At 41.7% G+C, this 11,426-nt stretch overlaps 1 protein-coding gene across 5 annotated transcripts in view; it reads right to left on the bottom strand.

Annotated features, from left to right (window-relative positions):
* The window catches only part of GSKIP (GSK3B interacting protein), a 24,076-nt gene extending 12,880 nt beyond the window's left edge, over window positions 1–11,196 (bottom strand). The window contains exons 1-3 of one of the 5 annotated variants that reach the window (XM_027849284.1): window positions 11,108–11,196; window positions 8,940–9,093; window positions 3,665–3,783 (exon numbers count right to left, since the gene is read on the bottom strand). The gene's annotated coding sequence lies outside the window, so the exon portion shown is untranslated. Of the gene's footprint in view, window positions 1–2,562; window positions 2,597–3,664; window positions 3,784–8,304; window positions 9,094–11,107 lie in introns of those variants that run through there. The other 4 variants (XR_003568005.1, XM_027849282.1, XM_027849283.1 and 1 more) reach the window with 4 other exon arrangements.
* Between the last annotated feature and the right edge of the window lie 230 nt (window positions 11,197–11,426).

The raw sequence follows: 11,426 nt of genomic DNA, 5'->3' as shown, positions 1-11,426 counted from the left end.
TTTCTAATTTGGCGTGTGTCTGGTTACTCTCGGCCCGTCCATTTCAACAACAATCCTGGGAAGCAAGTGTTATTATTATCCTTGTTTTACAGATGAGGAAACAGGGTGGGGGTGGGGTGGGCAGACAGAGGTTAAATGACTTGCCCAGGGTCACATAACTAATAAGTACCTGAAGCAACTCCAGTCCAGTGCTCAATTAACAAGCATTTATTAAGGAGATAAAAGATAAAAATGAGACTGTTTCTGTCCTCGAGGAGTTTATATTCAGGCTTCTGTCCTGTCCTATTGCCTAACAAATTTCTGCTCCTCTAATCCCAATTACCTGAAAACATCTTTGTTTTGCTCCCTGTTCCCACATCTTGATACCTATTCACCTTAGCCCTCGTCCTCTCTGTCCCCAGTACCTAACCTCCTTTGTCCTTTAGAATCCCCTCTTTATCATCAATTTTCCTTCATTCTAGCTTTCTTCTTTTCATATCCTTTCCATTTTCTTGATGGCACCTGGATTTCTCTAGAAGATTCTTTTCGAGTGCTGGTTGCTTCTTTTCTCATGTTTCCTAACACAACAAGCCAGAATGGAAAGAAAAATTATTCCCTATTCTAGGGAGTCTAGTCAGTATCACAATCTCTTATTACTCCCTGCCTCTGCCTCATATTTAGGAACTTTAATACTCACCATGAGGTACCCTGCAACATTCTGGCTTCCCAGTTAATCCTCCCTGATTCTTATTACTTACAATCTCCACCTTGCTTCAGTAGCTACTGGAGTCATCACATCTTGGATTTTACCAGTAGCCAAAACTGTACCATTCTATGATTTGGAAGTCTGAAATTTCAAACTCTGATCATAATCACCCACCCTTTCATTTATGCTTCTACCTCATCTCTAATAAATCTGTTTTTTAATTTATCCTCTTTGCAACTTTCTGTCCGCCTAGCCCATCACCTTCTCTCTGTTCTTCCTTCATAGTCTTGATGCTATAATTATAATTCAGCCCTGCAATATTTTCTACTCTTGAATCCCTCACTTTATCTACATTTTTGTCCTGCCAATCCTCAACCCTGGGACATATCCATATACTTTTTCTGTCCCTATTTCTGAGCTGCTCATTGCTGCTGGAGGAAGTCACAAAATTGTGAAGAATGGGTCCATTACAAATTCGTAGTAAACTCAAATGGGCCCTCACTTCAGTCTGGTAATCCTTTTATTCTTCCTACCTTGTACAACCTGGCCCCAAGCCATCTTTTTTTGCACATTGTACCTTATATCACTCAGAAATTCTATCAAATTGTCTTTCTCTTTGTTTTTCACACATGGTAGCACTCATTTTCCATCTGTCACTATACACTGGACATCCTAGACGCCTAAAAGGTATATTCTCCTCACCTCTACCTCATAGCCTCCCCTTCTCTTCCTTCAAGATACAATTTAAATACCACCTTTTCATATGAAGGTTTTCCTGATTCCCCACTGGGGAGTGTCCTCCTTTACCAAATGCCTTGTGTATTTACTCTCTTGATATGTATATATCCGTATACTTGCTCTCTCTTCCCAAGAATACAAACTGCTTGACAGCAGATACTGTTTTATTCTTAGTCTCTGTATTTCCTCCAGCACCTAGTATGACGCTTGAACATCAAATCTTGCTGTTTCTATCTTCATAACATCTCTCACATCTGATCCCTTCTCTCTACTCACACAGCTGCCTCCTTCTTCCAGGCCTTCAGTACCTCTTGCCTAGATTACAATAGCCTCTAAAATGGTCTCCAGGTATGCAGCCTCTAACCATGCCAGTCCATCATACGCACTGAATGCCAAAATAATATCCTTCAGCACAAATCCGACCAGGTGATTTCCCTACTCATTAAACTCGAGTTTTAAAGTCTTATATAACCTGGTCTCAACCTACATTTCCAGTCTACTTGGACATTACTTTTTCCTCCTGCATTCTGCAATCCATACAAACTGGCCTCTCTGTTCGGTACCCTGGACACTCCACCTCCTTCCTCCATGTCTGGAATGCATACTTACCTTACCACCACCTCAGAGGCCTCCTGCCTTTAAGACGTAACACAGGCACCATCATAAAGAGCTTTTTGAACCCCCAAATGTCAGTGAGTTCCCTCTTAAACTAGCTTGTATTTAACTACTTTGTATAAGCGCGTTTATTACTACTATATTCATGTTATACACACATTTTTATATATATACTTGTTGTCTCTCCATTATACTGCAAGAATTGAAAACGGATTATTTCATTTTTTTTTGTACTTGCATCCACAGTGCCTGCCATGTTATAGGCCCTTAATAAATACTTGTAGATTAATTAATAAATGCTTGTTGATTGAGAGCCACTTCCTCCTTCAAGAAGCCTTTCTTTTCTTCATCTTCCTAGTTGTTAGTGCTTTCTTCCTCCTCAAAGAGCCTTGTATTAAAGTTGTTTGTGTACGTGTATGTGAGAGATGGTCTCTGAGAATCTCTCAGGAATGAAGCCTCCTCAGGGAGCTAATTGCTTCTTGTTCTGTTGAAACACTTGCAGCTGGTTGACCTTGTAAAGAAACATGCTTTTCAACTTTATCAGACTTCCTCCTCCCTCTGTAAAAAGAAAAAGAAAACCTCCTGTCTCCAGGCAAGTTGTAAAAAGTGTCCTTGTTCTTTGTTGCTGTGGTAGATTGCCCCGAATAGATTGTACCCTCAGAGCTTGCATTAATGAGCCCTGAGGAAGGGGGCAAGGGGATTGCGCTAGGACCTATATAACCTGTTGATCTGAACACATCTCTGCTCTCTTCAGTCAGCGCCAAATTTTTGGTGTTCTGAGGGAGCCCTTTCGGAAGAAAGCTAATAAATGATTGTTCCTTTCTGAGTCTCTGATTCAATGATAAGGGTCTCTGTACCCCACACATGGAGAGGGAGAGAGGGAGAGGGAGAGGGAGAGGGAGAGGGGGAGGGGGGGAGAGAGAGAGAGAGAGAGAGAGAGAGAGAGAGAGAGAGAGAGAGAGAGAGAATGTGTGTGTGTGTACATGTACATTTGACCAACTGCCCTATTCCTCCACTGCCTGAATCAAGAAGTCTGATGAAATACTGAATGGTGCTTTCTGACATGGTTTATTGTTTCTTGAAACTTGAGTGATTTTTCTATACCTCTCTAGTTCTGGAGTTTGATGATAATATATTTGGGAGACCTGAATTTAAGGTTTCTTCTCGTTAGTTGAAATTTTTTTTTTTTACTTCAAGTGTGTTATTATTCTGAGCAATTCTGCCCTCCAGAGTGCTAAACATTATGAAACTTGACCTTCAAGGTTGGTCACTTTTTCATGTGCTATCAAATTTTTTTAGGTCTTTTATACTCAGGGCTTATTCTTCCACTTTGCACTGCCAAGTTTTTGTTCTACTGCATTGTTTTTCTTTTTTTTTTTGCTATTTCTAGCAATATTTTGTCTATAGTGTTCATTTTTGTATAATTTCCTCTTATATCCTTACAAGTTCCTTTGACTAAAACCATGTTTTCTTCAGTTCCTTTAGAGTACTCTAGTATTCACACTATTCCTTAAGCATTTCTTGAATTGTTTTTGGTGCTTTCTTAGCAGGATTAAGGCCCATTTCAGATTGATGTTGAAATTAAAATTCAATTTAGTAATGAATGTTAACTAAGATGTTTTGTACCTCTTTGTTGCGTTTTCATTGTAACTGTTTTTTTCCCTCTTCCACTTTCAGTTTGGCTTCATCACTCAGCCAAGTTTGGGAGAGAGTGCCTTTGAGGAAATTATTGGCTCCCCTTGAAACTGCAACAGAAACCTTAAATAAATTCCCTTCCATATGTCTATTATTCTACAGAATTCCATATCTACACAAAATAAAATGGGAGCTGTCAACAATGTTAAAAACTGCAATAGGCAATTATGAGGACTTAAAAAAAAGCTATGAGATTTATCAGTTTACAAGGTTGTTGGTGACCTTGAAGACAGAAGATTACAAGGGGTTGAGTCAGTGATAAGGGTGAGCACAAAGTGAAAGGAATAATTCTTTCTAGAAGTTTGGCAGTGAAAGTGTACAAGCAAAAATAAGGCTCTGTATCTTGCGTTTCTGACATGAGTAACTTCAAATAAAAAAACTGGTCTCCATTAAAGAGAAAGTGAGAAGTTACATTTTCCTTACTATTAGTAGTTCTTTTAAGCCCTCTCTACTTTGTCCTTGATTCTAAGCTGATAAAATCAGACAGTCTTATTTTGGGCTAATAATGACAAACATCTGTATCAAGGCTGATTAGCTCATCTACAAGGTTAAAACTAATAGAAATGGGGCAGCTAGGTGGCACAGTGGATAGAGCACTGGGCCTGAAGTCAGGAGGACCTCAGTTCAAATCCAGTCTCAGACCAAACACTTGACATTTACTAGCTGTGTGACCCTGGGCAAGTTACTTAACCTCAATTGCCTAAAAACAAAAAAAAAAACCCTAACAGAAACTAGCTAATGTGTCTGAAGAGTAAGGGACTCCTTTTCAAGTCTTATAGAAGAGGGCTATTTATTTTCTTACAGGAATTTCCTTGGGGTCACATGGGTGCGTCGTTAATTCTAGGAAATTTTCTTGAATTTCTTTAGCTGTTTTTCTTTAACACTGCCCTTTAGAGTACTAATTATTATGAAGTTTGGGTGAAGGACAATAGTCTGAAGAGTTGAAAGGTTCAAATGAAGGTTTTTTTTTTTTTTTCAAAGAGGGGATGGAACACAGGGAAGGGGGAGAGGGAAGAGTAGGCCTCCTATCTTGTTGAGTTGGAAGTGCATCTGCCAAACATGGATTGGCCTGATTCCAATGCTAAATGGCATGGAAACCCACATTTTTTTTGACCTTGGCTGGTTTGCCCCTCCTTAAGATGGACCTTCATTTGCAGAGGCTCACCCAGCCAGATGGGCGTGGACATGGTGTGGACATCCAATCTGCTTCAACCTTATTACAGCTCAAAACTCTGGAACCCAAGAAATTCACCAGCCTCAGTCTCTCACACTACAACTTGAACAGCTAAAGATTTTTTTTTAAGATAAGGTCAGTCTAAGTCTGTTTGCATACATCAAGGAATGATCCAGTAGATCAGGAATAGAATAGAAAAAAGGATTTATTGAAGGAGTAGGCTATTGGAGGAGAAGGGAAAAGATAGGACTAAGGGCACAAACAAGAGATGACTATCTCTTCCTTAGACACAGAAGTGAAAGAGAGGAATTATAAACTTGTAGAGGAGTTCTGAAATATGGAGTAGAGAAGATGAGAGAGTTCATGATGGACAGCTGGATTTTCTTTAAAGTGGTAAGAGAGGTTGTCTGCTTTGAGAAAGGGAGTTGGCATGGCACTACAAACTTGAAGAGTGCAGAAGTTTGCAGCAGCAGTTAAGGGGACTGGGCTAGTCAATCCAGTAAGAATAAAAGGATTGGGATATGGCAATGAACAGCCAATTTTGGATTGGATTAACATGAATGTGAGGGCAGCTAGGTAACTCAATGGATATAGTGCAAGGCTGGGAGTCAGGAAGACTCATCTTCCTGAGCTCAAATCTGACCTCAGACACACACTAGCTGTGTGATCCTGGGGAAGTCACTTAACCCCATTTGCCTCAGTTTCCTCATCTGTCAAATGAGCTGGAGAAGGAAATGGCAAACCACTCCAGTATCTTTACTAAAAAAAACCCCCAAAAGGGGTCACAAAGAGTTGGACATGACTTAACAACATGAATTTGCAATGTGGTGGGTTTTCCTCCAGAACATTAGTTCCTGTGGAATACATGGATGTTGGAGGTGACCCAGGGTTTAAGCATGACATGAATGACATGGCATGTAGATACAGCACACAGGACATGTATAGGTGAATTAGTCAAGTTGAAAGGGTCATGATTTATAGAAGGAAAAGAGAGATAGTCAACTGCAACAAAAAAGGTTGGAGAAACCAGTGGTTACAGTGAAGATGAATGGAAAGACATGAGATTATTATTAAAGAGTTCAAAATCATACAGGTAGCACAGTGAGGTAAGAATAAAGATGTTAGGTCATGGGAGTTGGAGGCTGATAAACAATAGATGTCAGAGTTTATAGAGAACAGCAATTTGTATTTTGATATTTCCAAATATAAGTCTAGGGGTTTGAGGAAGAGAAACACTATGGTCCAAGTACTGAACTCCTTGAGAAAGAAGGCAAGTAAATGACAGAAATCGCGATGTGGACGGATGTAGTAAACAGGAGGCAAGGCTGTTAAGTGATGCTGAGAATAAGGATCTGGAAATGTCAACGGGGAGCAAGCAGTATGCCACCTCCTCCTCCTGACCAGTTTGTTGGAAGACATGAGAGAATGAAGGATTAATTAGCCCTGGAAAGTGTGGCCAAAGACGTCATTTGACATCAAGTTTTTGCGAACACATAACAATGTAAATTATAAAAGGAAGTTTGTTCCACATGGCACAATGAAAAGAGAAAAAGGAAAGGTACTGGGGAATGACACAGTTGAGCAGGATAAAGGAAAGACAGGAATAAGCATTTATTAAGTGCCTACTATGTGCCAGGCATTATGCTAAGCACTTCATAAATAATACTTCATTTGATCACAAAAACTCTATAAGGTAGGCGCTATCACTGCCCCTATTTTACAGTTTAAGGAACTGAGCTAGACAGGTTAAGGTACTTACCCAGGGTCACACAGCTAAGAAGTGTTTGAGGCTGTATTTGAACTCAGGTCTTTCCAACTCTAGGTACAGTGCTCTATCCACTACATCACCTACCTACCTGCTCTAGAGCAGAGAGAATATAAGCAGAGCTTTCAGAACAGCTTTTCATATCAGCAAATTGCTACTCTAAATAATGGGGATTAGGAGAGCTAGAGGTAGAGATTTCCTAGTCATTTCAGTGGAGAAGTATTAATTAGTTGGGGTCTCTGCCCTTTAAGGTCCTTCAGTAATAGAGGGTGGCATTAGTGAAAATATCTCTTTTTCACACACTGGGAAGGCTAGGGGTGCTACTGGCAGGGAGTTTGAGCTGGTGGTCTGGGTCCTTGGCCTAAACTGATATGTAATGGAGGGTTTGTAGCTACAACTTAAGATGGTAAAGGATAAGACATGCTTAGAAGACATATCATCACAAGATGACTTGGTATCTCAGGCCCTGTTGGGGAACCTCTGCTTGAAATAGACCTCTGTTCTTAATCCTGCTTTTCTCTCTGTCCCATCTGCCACACACCTTCTTTCCCTTACCTTTCTCTTGCCCAGTGCCCTCATGTTGTCTCGTTGTTGTACTCACTTCCTTTTTAGAAGTGTCCTCATGGTTTCCCAATTCTTCTTCCTATCACAACTTGTGTGGACTTTGTTCTATTTAATTCAACAATAATTTTTCAAACAATGACTGTATAAAGCACTGTGCTAGTTGCTTTAGGTCTTTGTTAGCTGACAAGTGGCTAATCTGAAAAATTTCTGCCCTGTTTTCATGAGTGTATATTTATTAGGTACCATACATACATTTTAATAGGGAATATCTGTAGATAATTTTTTGTTTAGCCATTCAGTTGTGTCTGACTTTTTGTGACCCCCTACTATCCTCACTATCTCCTGGAGTCTGTCAAACCTTAACCCCAAGTGTCTAAATCAAATTGTAACAAACAAATATCATTTCATCTTTCCTTGGAAACTATGTCCCTCTTAATGTAGCCCAAGATCCCATTAGCTTTCTTGGCTGCTATATCACACTGTTGATTCATATTGAGTCTGCAATTCGCTAAAATGTCCAGATATTTTTTCTGAACATGTTATCTAGTCACACGTCATCTTATTCCTGTGAAGGTGAGCTTTTGTATGACTTTACATTTAACTCTACTGAATTTCATTTTGTTAGATTCAAATTAGGATTTTTTGGATCCTGACTCTGTCATCCAGTATGTCAACTATTCTTCTCAGCTCTCTGGCACCTGTAGATGTGATGAACATAACACTGATGCCTCTATCCAAGTCATGATCAAAATACCCCCCATCATCCTCCTCGCCTCTCAACAAACAGCACAGGGCTAACCAAGCACAGATACAGAGTACTCTACTGAAAACCTCCAGCCAAGTTGATATTGAACTATCAACAATTAAGTGAGTCCAACCATCCAATCAGTTATGAATATTTCAATGGATTATGTCTAATCTACAGCTCTCCAATTCTCCATAAGACTAGTATGAGATTTTTGTTAAAAGCATTGCTAAAATCTAGGTAAACACTATTCACAATAGTCTCTTCATTTACTAGTTTAGTGAGCCTTTCTTAAAAAGGAAAAGAGATTAATTCAGCATCACCTGCTTTTGATGAAGCCAAGTAGTCTCTGTAATCACCACTTCCCAATCTAGATGTTTGCCAACCAACTCTTTAATGATTTGTGGCCTATATTTTGCAGAATCTGTTCTCTTCCCTTTTTTGAAAATTGGGACATTTGCCTTTCTCCAATCTTGTGTGACCGTTTCCATTTCCACGATATTTTAAATATAGCTAACAATGGCTCAGTAATCACATCTGTTAGATCTTTCAGGATCCAATGATGTGGCTCATTTGGGTCAGGTGACTTGAATTCTTCAAGTGGAGCCAGGTACTCTCTCATTATCTTCTTATTTATCTCGGATATCAATACTCTGGTTTGTCACCTCCCTCTCCCCTCATTGTGTTTTTTAATATAGAGGTCATTTTCCTTTGCAGAGAAAACTGAGGCCAGCTCACACAAATAAGCAAAGGGTAGGATTAGAAACCAGGTCCCCGGACTCCAGAACCAGTTCACTTTCTACTACACTCCCCTGACTCCAGAGTCAGTGCTTTTTCTACTGTACCAGAATGAGTCCCTAGACAGTTATCTTCTTGTCAAATTTAAATAGAGTATATAATCTCAGGTTCTGTCATTTCACCAGCACAAGAACAGTGAAACAGATCAAAGACCCAGTACCTAGTACATAGGCCTTGGGGAGTTGCTTGAGGAACACACAGGTTAAGTGGCTCAAGGTCACAACAGTTAATAAGTGTCAGTGGCAGGATCTGAATTCCAATCTTTCAGAATGCAAGCCCAGCAGTCCATCCATTATCATCCAGCCTTTTTATGCCTAAAAAATGGATAAAAGAAATCAATTCCTTGCAAATACAAAATGATTTCACCATTTGAACGCTACCCAAATTGGACTGACCAAATTCTTAATCTCACTTAGCAATCAGTATTCAATCAATGGGAATACAACCATGACTTAATCATTCTGGTAAATTGTGTCATCTTATACATATAGAGTTTCTAAAATATCACATGTAAATTACCTAAAAACAACTGTCAAGATCTCCCTTCTTCATTTCCACCTTTTAGTTTTCCTTCAAGACAGCTTACAAGTCCATGTTCTGCAAGAGGCTTTCCTACATCTCCTCCATTTACTAGTGCCTTCCTCTACTCTGTGTGTATGTTTTTGTACCTATCTATTTTCTTATTTTTCTCTCTCCCTTCCCTCCCGTTAGAATGTAAACTCCTCCAAGGCAGGTACTGTTTTTGCCTTTCTTTGCATTCCCAGCAGGCACTTAATAAATGTTTGTTGACTGACAAAGCATCTTCCTGTCAACAACTGTACAGAAGAGGAAAGAGAAGCTCTGATCAAAGGGATCACCTGCATATTCAGTGTTACAATGGATCTTGACGGTCATCTCTAATTCCCCACATTTTACAGCTGAGGAAACTAAGGCCCAAAGAGATTAGGTAACTTGCCCAAAAGTATATGACTACTACCTAAAAGGGTCTAGACTTAAACCGAGGTATCCTGAGTCCAGATCCAGCACTCTTTCCATTGTATCACGCTCATTCATTACGTGATTTTTCCATGGTTCCACAGCTTGAGGGTCTGAGACAGGACTTTATACCCAAGGCTCCTGCCTCCATATCCAGCCCTCAGTGCATTACACAACGATTCCTTTCTGCAACTAGTAATCTTAAGACCCGAGTCCTAGCTCTGCAATTGACTAATGGGCAAGTCTTTTATCACACATCTCGGTTTCCTCCTCTGTGGAAAGGAGCTAACAATATTTGCTCGACCTGCTCCGCAGGGTGGCTTTCGGAATCTTAAAGCTTTCTACAAACAAGGGCAGCTGTCATTTACACAACTAAGGCTTGGCTCTTCCTAATCATCTGTATAAAACAACCCACAAGGGCTCAACATTCGACAGTCCAAAGGTTACGCAAATCATACACGCTCGGAGCACAACACTCCTCCCAGCTTTTCTGAGGAGTAAGCGGCTTTTCTTTGCTCTGGGAATGCAGGTGCACAGGGCAGAGAATAAAGGCGGAGAAGGGAAACGAAGACAAAAAAGGGACGAACTTTCGGACAAAGAAAAACGTGGGAAGAAGTTTGAGGAGGGAAGTTTGTAAACCTAAAAATGCCATTATATTCAATTCAATTCAACAACGCATTAATAAACGGCTACTAAGTAAGTACTAGGCACTGGGCCACACGTAGAATACAAAGATAAAAGGAAGCAGCCCGGCTCTCAAGGAGCTTACATTCTAAAGAGGCAAAACAGCGCCTAACTAGCAAAACAAAGTACAAAGTGGTTTGGGGGTGGGGAGGGGAGGGCAATTACAACTTGGGCACGGTGGCTTGGGGGGGTGGAAGAAAGAAAGGGTAATTAGTAAGGGAGTCCACCAAGAGGTGGAATTTTTGTCTTGAGGGGAATAAATCGGATTCCAAGAGTCAGAGGCGAGGAAGGAGAGCACGGCAGGCATGGGGGACAAGCTGGGCAAAGGCACAGAGGCAGGAGACCGAGAGCTGTGTAAGAGGAACAGCAAGTAGGCCAGTGTAGGGCGTAAGGCGGAGTAACGTGAATCAGGCTGGAACCGAGTGATTAAAGGATTTAAATACCAAATGTGCGTAGTTTTAATTGTTTCCCCGGCGGCCGCCACGGCCGGGGCGAGAGAAGTGGGCCCAGGCCGGACCCTCTTCCTCCCCTGGTGCTTTAAGGTTCCAGGAGAGGAGGCGTCCTCATCCGGCTTCTCACCCGAAGCGCCCACCCCCTCCCTCGCGTTCCCCTCCAGGGCTGGGCCTGCCCCTTCTGGGCTGGGCCTGCCGGGCCCAGCCACCGACTCACCTGTGCTTCCAGGCACCCGACCTCCGCTCCCTCCCTCCTCCTCTGCGCTCTGAACAGCAGCCGGCGAACCCTCGCGCTTCCCATTCCCCATCCACCTCCGCTCCGCCCCGTCCCGCCCGCTCGAATCCGGAAGCGCCTCAAGCGTTCTCATTCTCCCTCCCTTCTCCTCCGCCTCTGTGTCGTCACTTCCGGTGGCAGCGCTTCCCCAGAGAGTGTGCGGAGCGAACGCCCGGGAGGGGGAGCCGCAGCCGCGGCGGAAGACAACAAAGTCCCTTCTGGGTCGTCGCTGTGGTGATCGATCTCCTCGGCTCCAGGGGCG

The sequence above is a fragment of the Vombatus ursinus genome, unplaced genomic scaffold, assembly GCF_900497805.2.
Source record: "Vombatus ursinus unplaced genomic scaffold, bare-nosed wombat genome assembly UNPS02007284.1, whole genome shotgun sequence".
In the NCBI taxonomy this organism is placed as follows: Eukaryota; Metazoa; Chordata; class Mammalia; order Diprotodontia; family Vombatidae; genus Vombatus; species Vombatus ursinus.
This window is presented reverse-complemented; position numbering and strand designations above follow the sequence as displayed.